Source organism: Belonocnema kinseyi, chromosome 2 (assembly GCF_010883055.1).
Source record: "Belonocnema kinseyi isolate 2016_QV_RU_SX_M_011 chromosome 2, B_treatae_v1, whole genome shotgun sequence".
Lineage (NCBI taxonomy): Eukaryota > Metazoa > Arthropoda > Insecta > Hymenoptera > Cynipidae > Belonocnema > Belonocnema kinseyi.
In genome coordinates this window covers 122,806,446-122,819,233 of record NC_046658.1, presented here as the reverse complement: position 1 = coordinate 122,819,233, position 12,788 = coordinate 122,806,446, and positions in this window count along the sequence as shown.

Below are 12,788 nucleotides of genomic sequence, written 5' to 3'. Positions count from 1 at the left end.
AACACCGATTTCAGTGTACATTGGAGGAGCGGCGATTTTCTGTGTTCTGCGAGTACCGAAACGTAAAGATCCGTTAAAAACCAGAGATCGAAAATTGGGACGATTACATTACATTATCAGAAATGAGAATGTAAAAATGATATCCAAATACACTTAAGGTAAAAAATCACTTTTATCCACGTTATAAAAAAATCATTTGTCGTCCGATGCAATTGGTATTATTATAGAGCCTTTGGCGTGCATACATCTTATCCGGTGACGTCACAACATGGATCGATGGTCACGTCGATGGATATTACGCCGATTGCAAACAAGACAAAAAGTGTTTCTAAGTTTTTAAAGTAAAATGAATTGAATAATCCTTTAACAACTCATTTTCTGTCGTTCTGATTCAAATTTTATCTTTTATTCAGTAACTTCTGTTGTCAAATGTAAAATATATTACTACTTATGTCGATATATACTAAAAAAATAAGCAAGGTTTTGGTAGCCGGTGTTTTATTTACTTAGATAGTTCCTAATGCTTACACTCAAAACTTAGAGGATGAGTAGTGATACATTTTTTTTCAATTCGACGTCCAAGCAGGACCTAATAAGGTATTCCTAGTTGTCTAAGGACGGCTGTTTATGTATCGACGTAACCTCACAAATATTTTCAAGAGACTCATATTTGCGTGCATACTAAAATTAAAATATTAATGTTAAATATTGTACTTTTTGAGTCTAACTTTAAGATTCTTAAATATAAATTTTAAATTAGCTCATTATTGATTTCCTATACGTGACACCAAAATTTGCCTCAGACATGTATGGATATGTTAAAGGGATTTTTCGTGTACGTAATATTTTTTTACGGTGGCTTACTATAATATAATATAATTTTTACTATGGAACTTGTTATGACGTACTAAAATTAAGATCTTCGCCAAGTTTTACAATAATAAAACCATTAGTATTATTAATATAATACATGAAAACCAACTTGCCCTGTCTGTAGAGAATTACCAATATGCGTTCTAGGGTTAATAAAAATGTAATCCTCTGTTTTTTGTTGCAGGATTGAGTCAACAGTTTGAATGTTTACCTAATGGTGACCCTATTCCTGGTGTTCCTCGTTGCAGACCTTTTTCTCTTGCTGACAAATATTTTCCTAAAAAGTCTCTTTCTCCTGCCGAGCCTCCTCTTCGTATCAGGACCGAGTCTCCTGTCAGACCTCATAGTTCAGAAAGAACTCTTCCTTCTGCCGAACCTTCCCTTCTTAACAGCTCTAGGTCTCCTCCTGTCAGACCTCATTCTTCAGAAAGAACTCTTTCGTCTGCCGAGCCTTCCATTCGTCATAGTTTCAAATATCCTTCTGCCCGGATTCTTCCTTCTCTTAAACTTAAACATGAACTTAACAACCTTAGTTTTGTTCGTCTGGTCTCTCACAGGAATCCGCACCGAATATTCGAAATTCGAAAATACACTTTTCCTACCAATAAACAAATTCTTGTGAAAGGAAGAAATAATAAGCATGCGCCCATGCCAACCGCAGAACAAAAGGTAATAACAACATCCATTGGTGATGTCTTTGCAATATTGGAGGGTAGTCGAATTCTTCGTGGAATATATACATTAAAATCTATGCTTGAAAAACGGGTTAAAATAAACATGCACAGCAGTGTGGTTAAAGATATGACCACAGAAGAAAGGCAAGCATGTCCCTTAGGCCTCCGCAACACAATTGTAAAGAGTTTTAGAATAATAAATGTAAAAGACATTTATCCAAAACATTAATTTAATTGTTTAAAATTCTAAACTTAATTAAAATATTATTTTTGATCCCAATTAGTATCAAAATGTTATAAGTAAATATTGATTTTATTTAAGAGTCAATGTGTTATGGTTCTCATGGCTTTAATATTTCATTAATGCCCACATTTTTTTAGAAACAGATCAAGAGACACTTTTTATTCTCTACAGTTTCGAGATGAGAAAAAATTCCTCAACGTGCAATGGCATAAGTTTGCAGTAATAAAGAGACATTTTCACCTTTAAATAAATTCTGTATATTCATTTAAATACTGATAAAAGAAAGTATCACAAATTTACTTAATTCGCTTGATTGAATTGTTCATTAGACGCCATGAATGGTATGATCACTAGATAATCAAGTATTCTGATACAATACTTAATTATCAATTATTTAAGTTTGTTGTAAGTATAAGTTATATTTAAGAAAATAAGTTTATTATGTATCTTATCATAATTTTACAAAAAAAAATAACAGCAAAAATTGCCGTCATAATGCAAACTGTTCAAAACTGATTAATTTTAAATAAATTTCACATTAACTTATAAAAATCTTCTTAATCGAACTAATAATACAAGGCTTTAAAAATTAAATATGATTAAAAAATAAAATATTTGAAATATATGTACATAAGAATAAGGTGACAAGACTAAAAAAAACGATATTCTGATTTTAAGAATTTCTCATTAAGTTGAAGAATATTTGCAGCTTAAATATGCGCCAAGAATATATTGTTAATGTAAAATGGAGGCCCTTTTACCTTAAGAATATATATTGTTGTCTATATAAAAAAATATATTTAATTAATTGTATCTTGTACTTGCCACTTTTCTTTAAATCAAAACACTCAATGCCTAAAATTACAAAAAAAGGAACTGATCTGAAAGCACGTGGCACGCACCATTAGAAGAAATTATTTAACATAGCAAGGCGCATTTTCCTTTGCGCATTTCTTCTTCCCTAAAAATATTTTAATTTTAGTAATATTTTCTCCGTTTGGTTAGAATATGCTTCTAAAAATTCGCTCTTTATATAAGAATAGCATTGACTTTCCGTTGAAATTCGAGTGCTGATTGTTATAATTGTAGTTTATTGTATTATATGCTATATTATATATTTTATAATAATACGAATACAATACATTGTAACGTCAATTTTTCTTCATAAAAATTAAATAAAGCTTTTGGTATTTGATTTAAGCATTATTATTCTATTAACAAATACTCTTATACTCATTAATACTTACTATTTGGCGATGATTTTTTACCTCGATTCATTAGACGGTCTGCATTGAGTCAAATTTCTTCCATTTCTTTTTCTAGAGGAGCTGTTGTGGTCCTGTTACGATAGGAAAGGGAAAGATGTTCGAGAAAGGTTCCTCATAGAGGAAGCTTTGTAATGGTAACATTTTCGACATTTTTTAAATTCATTTAATCAAACGTTCCTCAATTTAGAAATGTCTAATACAATTTTCCAAGCAATGGCCTGGATGTGTGTGTATATGTGTAGATGTCACACTTTTTTATGAACACGATAACTTATATTAACACGATAGCTTATTTTCATCACTAATATCATGAAACTGACCCAAGGATTTCTCTAAACATTTATTGAATTTTTTTAGCACTTTATATATTTTAAAAATCGGTTTTTTTAGCACTTTATATATTTTAAAAATCGGTAAATTCTAAACATTCTAAAGAATTCCAATGAGTTTAAAGAAGCACATTAAAAATGTAAAAATTGGTGAATAAATACAATTTCCAAGAAAAATGTATTAAATGTATTAAATGTATACTTTATTTTTCTATTAGTTTAGAGAGAAATCATTTTTCACCGTAAATTTTTATGATTGAATCAAATACTAATATTTGCAAAACCGTTTTTATAGTGAAACTTTTTTCATTAACATAATTCGAAATTGATACAAGAACGGAAAAGATTACTTGGTTTGAGACGAGTCGATCGACTTGTGGTATTAATACATTTGATTAAAAAGTAATAAAGTTATTGTTAAAATATTAATATATTTTATCAAAGAGTAATAAAGTTATGGTCACTTATATTATATTAAAAATCGATTTTACAGTACAAAATTATATCATTGTCATAAATTAAAGTTGATGCGTAAATATAAAAGTTCAGTCTATTCGAGAGGAATCGATTGACCTGTAATATTGATATATTTTATTGAAAAGGAAGGAAGCTATGGTATTGCGTAATATTTAATAACACAGTTTTTCATAGAACAATTTTTTTGTTAATAAAATTAAAAACTGATCCAAGAATGGAAAAGATCGGTTGATTTGGGGAAAATTGATTGACCTACAATATTAATAGATTTTATTGAATTGTCAGAAAATTATGTTCTGACAATTTTTGTACAAAAAATCACAAAGTTTGAAAAGGGATAGGGTACGGCGGAACTTCCTATTTCCCTTTTCCAGCTGAAAAATTACCATTTCCAATATAAAATTAGATTTTTCTGATTTGTTTTTGTATTTAAGAAATTGTTTTGTATGATTTGATAATTTTTTGGAATTTTCTATTTTAAATTTCATAAAAATAAAAACTTTACAAACAAAGTGGAAACACTCGAGATCGATTGCACAGCTAGTTTATTTAGCGTTTCTAACCATTTTGACTTTTGACTATTACTAGAGTTGTCATAAATTTCATGTTTTGTTTACTAAATTTTATTTCAGTGTCAATTATATTTTTAAAAAGTCCTAATTTTTGGTCAAAGGGATGGCGTGAGTCGTAATTTAAATATTGGCCAGAAAAAGTTAGTTCTTTATACCAATTATTAAGAATTATTCCATGATCTTTTTTTTTATCACTGACATATCAAGATAGTTTAAAGTGTTGCTTACCTTAATCTCATAAGTAAATTCAACCGAATCATTAAATCCTAAATACTGTTGAACACATTGACAAATTTCTGAATTTCTGCAGTAGGAATTAGAGCACGCACATTGTGTACACAGCGTTTGTAAAACAGTCGCTTGAAATTTAAAAGTGACAAGCCTCTAGATTCTAATTCTTCTGATATGATATTAGAATTTTGAGATTTTTGATAAATTTCTATAGAGATTTAATTTTTCTTCTACACGTTCCATAGCAAAATCCAGAAGGATATTGTCAAACATGGACCCTACATCTAGAGACACTATGAAATGGAAAGACGCCATTTTTAAGTGTTTTATTTTCTCTCTGAAATTCCAACTATTTTTTATAAATGAACCCGTGGTTCCTTAAACAGACTTAACTTTTGCTAAATATGACGATAACTTATAAATCGATGAAACAATGGAAGAAGCTAATAATCTTCACTTTGAATTTGGTTTTTGAACTTCAGGAAGACTTTGGGAGCTTTAGGGATTAGTACAAGAACTTTGATGTTTTTTTTAAAGAATTTTTTTATATTAATAATTATTTTCTTGGCTCAAACTTTGTACACACGGATATTGGCATCAAATACTATTAAATTGTTTTTAAATTTGAATTCCGTCGTAAATATGGCTGGAACAGCTGCCTAAAGTTAGCCCTGCTAACATCTGGTTGAGATGATGTCCCCATTTCTAAGCATCGGAAAAAACATGATATTGTTAAAGAGTAGAGTTGTAGTTATGATCGGTACCGCAGAAATTAAAATCTGGAAAAAATAATTCAAAATGGTGGATTTGAAAATTTTGAAACTTTTTTTACCATAAATTGTTTGAAAAGGGGGTAAATATTATTTAATAATAATTCTGGCGGTTCGAACGATAAGTACACATGTACAGAATAAGCTGTAATAATTTCAGCCCGCTCGGTCCAGTAGTTTTTTTTAATCGTGTCAATCAGGTCGAAAAACGTCGTTTCGAGAAAAACCCCGAGGTTCCGAATTGATTCTCTTTTAGATCTCCTTAATACTCGTCATTCTTGTTTGGTTCTCCTACCCGGGTGAAAATTTAAGTCGAGGGCTGGCCAGTCTACGGCTGGAGAGCCCGGCTTTAAGTCGGCAGCTGGCCGGGGTTTCTGATCGGAATCCGACCAGCATCATCACGCTGCGCTGGCCAGCAGCCGGCCATGCAGCATGGGCGGGAGCTGGCCGGGAACTGGCCGGGGATTACGACCGTGGCCCGGACAAGATTAATTGCTGCTTTACAAGATTTAAATAATTCCTGTTTCAATTGTATGAAGAGCATCTGTCACTGATTTGGGAGATCAATTTGATTCTTTTTTACTGTAGAATTGGAGCATATTAATATATAAAATTCCACACGCCCAGCACACAGAGGCAACATTAATTATTTTCACGTAGTCTTTGAGAAACAAAGAAGATTTAAAAAATGAATATTAAATGATTGCGAGTATTTTGACTTTAAATATTAATAGTCCTGTTTAGAGTAAATATATATATTACATTTTTAAACATTATATTACAAATACAATTTCTAATGCTACGGGGTATCGAACCTACATATATCTATACCTAAATCTAACGACTAGCAGTCGGGAGTGCTAACCACTGCGCTAAACCAAGAAGTTGGAACTCGTTGAAAAAGCCATCCTCATAAGCTACAGTTCAGAAAAGTTAATGTACCAACTTTTAAGTACTCTTTTTCTAATTATTAATTTAATTAATTAATTAATTAATTATTATTTTTATTTCGACTCGGGACGCGTTTAAGGTTTTTCTTTCTAAAATAGAATACAATACAATTGATCATTAATATTTGATTTATTATGCCACCTAGTAATAATCTCATTAAATTTTTCTTCTATTGTAGGAACTAAACTTGTTTAAACTTTTTTTATATAAAGATCCATCGCTCAACATTTTTTCGAAATCTGTTATATAATCTTTTCTATTGGCAGTTACTCTAATATTGCCTTTATTTTTTTAACAATCCATAATTTTTTCATCTAAGTTATTATTCTTGAAATTATTATTTTCTTATTATGGTTAACAATTAACTTCGTTTTTTTTATTTCTTGTTTTTTGGATATATCTAAAGATTGGATGCAATCTTCAAAAGAAACAATGATATTGTTAGTAGGAAATTGTTTTGATTTAAACGAAATTCTAAATTCATTGTCTACAGATAGTTTTTTAGCAATGTCTACTGAGATATTTTTATCACAAATGCTTTTACACCATTTTCTAACTGATATTATTGATGGCTTCATTTTCTTTCGAAACCTTGTGCTTTCTGAATTCAAACATTTTGATGTATGCTTCTCGTTCTTTATATTTAAGCTTGCTTTCGTGTATAGATCGTAGTAAACGATGTTTCAGATACAATGTCTTATCTGCGAAATTGTCTCTTTTCTTCTCTTCAAAAATAGTAATAAATTAGAGAATTTGTATATCAACAAAAAAGACCCAGATTCAATAGAAAAATTATCGGGTTTTGTGCAACCACATAAAATATAAATGCTTTTCAAAAATTTTCTTAGGTAAAACTAGCAGAAAACTAAAAACGCAAATAGCTGAACACAAAAGGGATTGCAAGACTATCCCAACATGCTTGGTTTTTTGATCATCAATTTAATTTTGAATTTAAAAATATCAAGATTTTAGCAAAATAACTTGTGACCTACAAAAGTAAAATTATAGAACCTATTTTCATTAAAAAGTACAATAATTTGTGCATTAATTTTAAAACTAAAAGAATGCATATTAATAATGTCTATAAATTCTTATTAAACTAATTTTGCCTTTTCAATTTCAAACTTTGGCACGTGCTTGAAGTTTACAAATTTTTCTCCTTCTGGCAATAATAGTATAATGACTTAGAAAACTTTCCTTTTTAAAATATCACGACTAGATTAGTTGAAAAATTGAAACCCTTTTGTGCTATAAAAGTTTTTCTGTGTTTTGATTTCAAGGGAGATTTGTTTCAGGTAATGATTTTTTAAATTTATATATTTATTTTATTAAATATTAGTTCGTTACTAGATCGGTGGAGTTAGATTTTCGAATTTTATCAAAAATGTATGCTTTTACAGACACTTTTGTAACCCAAAGGCTGGTCGAAAAGTCGGATTATTAGAAGTTTTTAACTAAATAAATATATATATATATATACAGGGTGGACACGCTGGGGCCAGTTGAATGCTACCCGAATTACACAAGAGCAGGGGAGAAGCCATTATACAGAGGTATTTTCATATTTCGCGCCTTTAAAGTTGCATTCGGATCGGCCATTCGGCCAAGTCCGTGCATCTTCGGATCAAGTTTATGAGAGTTTCTATGGTTGCGTTCGAAACTTCAAGCGGTTATGTTCAGATTCACCTGTTTGCCCTAGTCGCTGTCAGTAAATATAGGCAATGGCAATTTGAAGTTTACGCATGTAATATTTCATTCACTTTATTTAAAACATATCCTGTCTATTCATAACATACCTTTTTTTATGCAGTAAAAATAAGCGTTAAACACCATTCACTCTTCGCCCACTGGAAGCGCAGAATATTATTACTATTTTATAGTATTTGTCACTGAGCAGCTATTCAATAATGGTATTAGCAAAGAAAAAAATTACGTTTACTTCTCAGTTCACACGTCTCACTTCATTATTAATTAAACACTTTTATTATTGGTAATTACTATATAACATAACCTATATTGTTTTGACACTTGTATCTGTTTGAAGTTTCGAACGCAACCATGGAAACTATCATAAACTTGATCCGAAGATGCACGGACTTGACGGAATGGCCAATCCGAATCAAACTTTAAGGACGCGAAATATGAAAATACCCCTGTATAATGGCTTCTGCCCTGCTGTTATGCAATTCGGGTAGCATTCAACTCGTCATGTGTGTAAGCCCCAGCGTGTCCACCCTGTATATTGATAATATGACCAAAATAATTTGTCTTAATCTCTATAAATGAGACACATTCTCATCAATAAAATGCTTAAAGAAAGGATTAAATTTGAGACTTTGTTTGAATTTTTGAATCTATAAAAGCTTTGTACCATGTAACTAGGGTAGCTGTAAGTGAATGTTTAACCAAAATTAGTTGAATTTTCTACTAAAAAAAAATTTAATTTACAGCATACTTCTAACAATGCACGTCCAGAAGTATTAGTGTTGTTAAGTGTGAAGAAATACATCAGAGGACGTTTCCAAATTTATTTAAACTACACACTCTCTTACACATTTTGAACATAAAAGAAGGTAAACAGTTACGTTAATTATTGTGTCAATATTCAGGATAAAAAATAAAAATTTGTTAGTTTTCATTTGTTAAATTTATAAAATAGAGAGTAAATCCTACACTTTAAATTTAGAATAAACACACCAATAAATCTTACGTGATTATTCAGTAATCAGAACAAAATCTTAATACTGGAATGGAAATTTCTGCGAAGCTCAAAACCCGAGGTTATAAGATGCTACATCAGATCGAAAATCTAAACATTTGTTATTGTATTCAAGTAACTTTTTCTTTAATAAAATTAGATAATACAAGCATTACCGCAAGTCACTGTTTCCAAAATTAATTGGTTTTTTTTCTTACTGTTGTTCTATAAATCTCTATAGCTTCTCTAGAATTTATTTCTTCCATTCAAAACGAATTTCTTTGGATTACAGATAAATACACTTTTGAATGATTTCTGGGTTTACCCCAACCTGCGATCAGCCTGACATGTCGAATAGTTTTTTACTATATAGTAAAGAATTTATAGTAGAGAAATTTCCTCTAAACGATACAGACGGTCCTCAAATCGTTAAAGTAGGGTACTTTAAAATCAGGATTGTTTCACTCTTAAACTATTTAGTTCAGAGCTAAAATGATGTCGATTGGATCATAGAGTCTCGCCTTTCGTCTTTAGAAGACGTTCATTTTAACGTTTTTAAAGTATGTCCTTTTTTATCCGCTAAACTGCGCCTCCTACGCATTAAAGTAGAATCGCTTACCGTTGAAATGATTCGCACTCTATCCGTTATAAAGGATCTAGTTTTAAAATCAATTTCAAACGATTGCTCTTTAAACATAAAATAATTCCTTTATCATTTAGGGAAAATTTCTCCGAGTAATAGTTATTACTCAAAGGCGAATAACTCTTAATAATATGATTATAATTAAAGCATTATTATTATATTTCAAAAATTTGAAAAGAAGTTGCGAGCAAATGAGTATATTTGAAATCGGACCTTGTATTTGATAACAAATGAACACAAGCGACGCATCTCGAATCTTTATCTTCGCTGAAATGTGGATTCCACGACTTAAATTTTTTGATGATTACACAATAATCATGTGAAATTTATGCGTGTCATTGTTAAAAATTTAAAGGGCAACATTTAATCTCAATTTAATCACTTTTACACATTTTTGGAATATTGTTTCAGGTTTGTCGATGCGTTACACTTAATAATTTCTCATACGAATGTTTTTTTTAGTTCTTCTAGATCTGCAATATCTATTATGTATCGTGCAGAGTTTGTTGAGTTTTATTCTGCTCGCAATACAGAGGAGTCGCTTATTTTTATTAATAAATAAATATTGGTGTAAATATCGGATTTCTCTAAAACCTTAAACATTGTACAAATTGTAATAACACACTGTGAAAACTACAGATTCCTTTTAGTACGGTATCATTGTTTGCGAGCAACATCATGTTGTTCTTTTCAATGTAAGACAAATGAATCTGGGTTTCCACCAGTGTTCTCCTTTTAGTATCATTTGAGACGGTTTTTTCTGATTCACATTTTAATGCCTGAAATAAGCCTTACAATAATATTTTCAGCAGGGAATAAAATGAGACCATGAACAAACAAAACGTTTGGTTCAAATAACAAAAAATAAAATCAAATTATCAAATCGATTTTATAGGCAAATGAGGGAGACATGTCACTCTCAAATCTCCGCGACTTCGTAAAGTAACGCTGTGCCATCAATCATTTCGTTATTTCTAACCGCTTTCAAGAAAGAGTGTCTGCAATTTGCAACGATGTCAGCTATTCTGAGGATAATTTAGTTATAAACACGCCAGAGATTTTAAAGTGCGCGCCCACCCTTACAGTCAAAACGGTTCAGTTAATATCCAAGCTCTTCTGCATATGTATGATTTTACTTCTGATGATTTTGAGGGCAGTAAGGCCGTTCTACGCATATGAAGCCACACCAAACAAAATGCGTAAATTTGTAAAAACATGTATTCTAGGTACATTTTATTTGATAAAATAACCTACGATTCTAAAAGTAGGCTAATACACCAAACTCTCGCTTTCAGTCAAGTGTCGGGGGTTACCTTCAAATGGCCTAAGGACTGATTTCGGGGAGACAATAACGTAAACAGTGAAGGTCGCCTGACTCGTTTTCAATTTGAGTATATATCTATAATATATAATATCGCAACCGCTCTCGCCCTGCTCCCCTGAGAAACTGCATCAGCCAGCAGTTCTAGTAAGGCTGAGAACGGGGTGACTGAAAGCGAGAATTTGGTTTATTAATGACACGTGTCAAAAAATGAAGTTTTGCGTGTTTTTAAATTTCATATTTCTTTATATGATAAATTGTGCACAGCAATAAAGCTAACGTGATTTGTTCCATTTTTTATTAATTTAATTTTGAATTGAACATTGTGTCTGATGCCCTGATTTCTATTTCATAACACTGTCAACATAAAATTTTATTAAAATATTCTGAGGGTTCATATAAAGACTCATCACCAATTATTAGGTAAAAATCTTTGCTCCGCGTATTATTTATATTTATTATCTAATACATACAGTTTTGTACTGTGAAATATAGACACACATCAGTTGATGCATCCAAATTCAATTTAACTATAGAAACTTCTTGACTCGTTTTGAACGTGAAAGATGACAAACAATTTTGTAATGTATCATATCGATTGATGATAAATGACTAGCCGCGACCTTTTTTCAAATCATTGAAACAGCACAAAAATAAGTTTAGAAATAAGTTTAATTTTAATATTTATGCAGTTGTCTTTCTACAATAATTTTGTATGAACTTTTATACTTGAGTTCAGACATCTTTCCCCATTTTGGAATACATACAGAAAAAAACTTATTGCAATCAAAGGAATATTAGAATGGCTATGCGGTAAAAGAAAAGTTTATTTAACTTTAATAAATTTTTTGCATATTTAAAAAAACTTCAATCAAAAATATAGTTTGTTCTTCACACGAAAATCTTTTTTGTAGTGGAAGAAGTATTTTTTGCTATTCAAAGAAAAATTTGTTTTAATTAAGAAATAATTTTTTGTCATCATTTGTAACATTCATAAAATGAATGGAATGGAAATTTCGGCGAAACTAAAAATACGAGATTATAAGATGCTATGTAAGAGCCAAAGCAGGATGCTCTATTTTACATAAAGATAATTTTTGCTTCAATAAAATTATATAATTTAAGGGTCATCGTCAACCTTAATATTTAGTATTTTCTGCTTCCTCCTGATTTTTTCTGTCTAAGCTTTTATTTTTCCTGGTCAATAACATTTAAAATTTGGCTTCAGTTGAAAACTCAAATTTTCGAATTTGGGCCTCTAAATAGTTCCAGCTTCTTCGAAGATTATTCATTCATTTAGACCAGAGTTTCTTTAGATTTCAGATTGTAGCTTTTGACTTTTTCATGATTTCCAGATTTCCCTCCACCTCCGGTCATCATGTAATATTCAAAACATTCTTCACTGGTTATTGCTCAAAAGCCACTGAGAGAAATTTTCTCTTGTGTCAAATGTATGTTTCTTATTGACAAGAGGAAATAATGTAGGCCACATACCTCGAGGAGCTGTGCACTGAGTAATTCTCCTGACTACTATCTCGAATCGAGCATGGGAATCCTTCTGGGATTCTGTAGTAGTCTCCAGCAATCTTTGAGCGTTCTTTGTGAATTTGCTAGCAGCCGAGTAGTAGTATTGGGAGTATTCGAGAAACCGAACTAGTGGTCCCAGCCATCCCAGCAGTCTGATCAGGTTCGGATATGCGCACCGAGACTTGCGCAAGAGACTTAGTCAATTGAGGC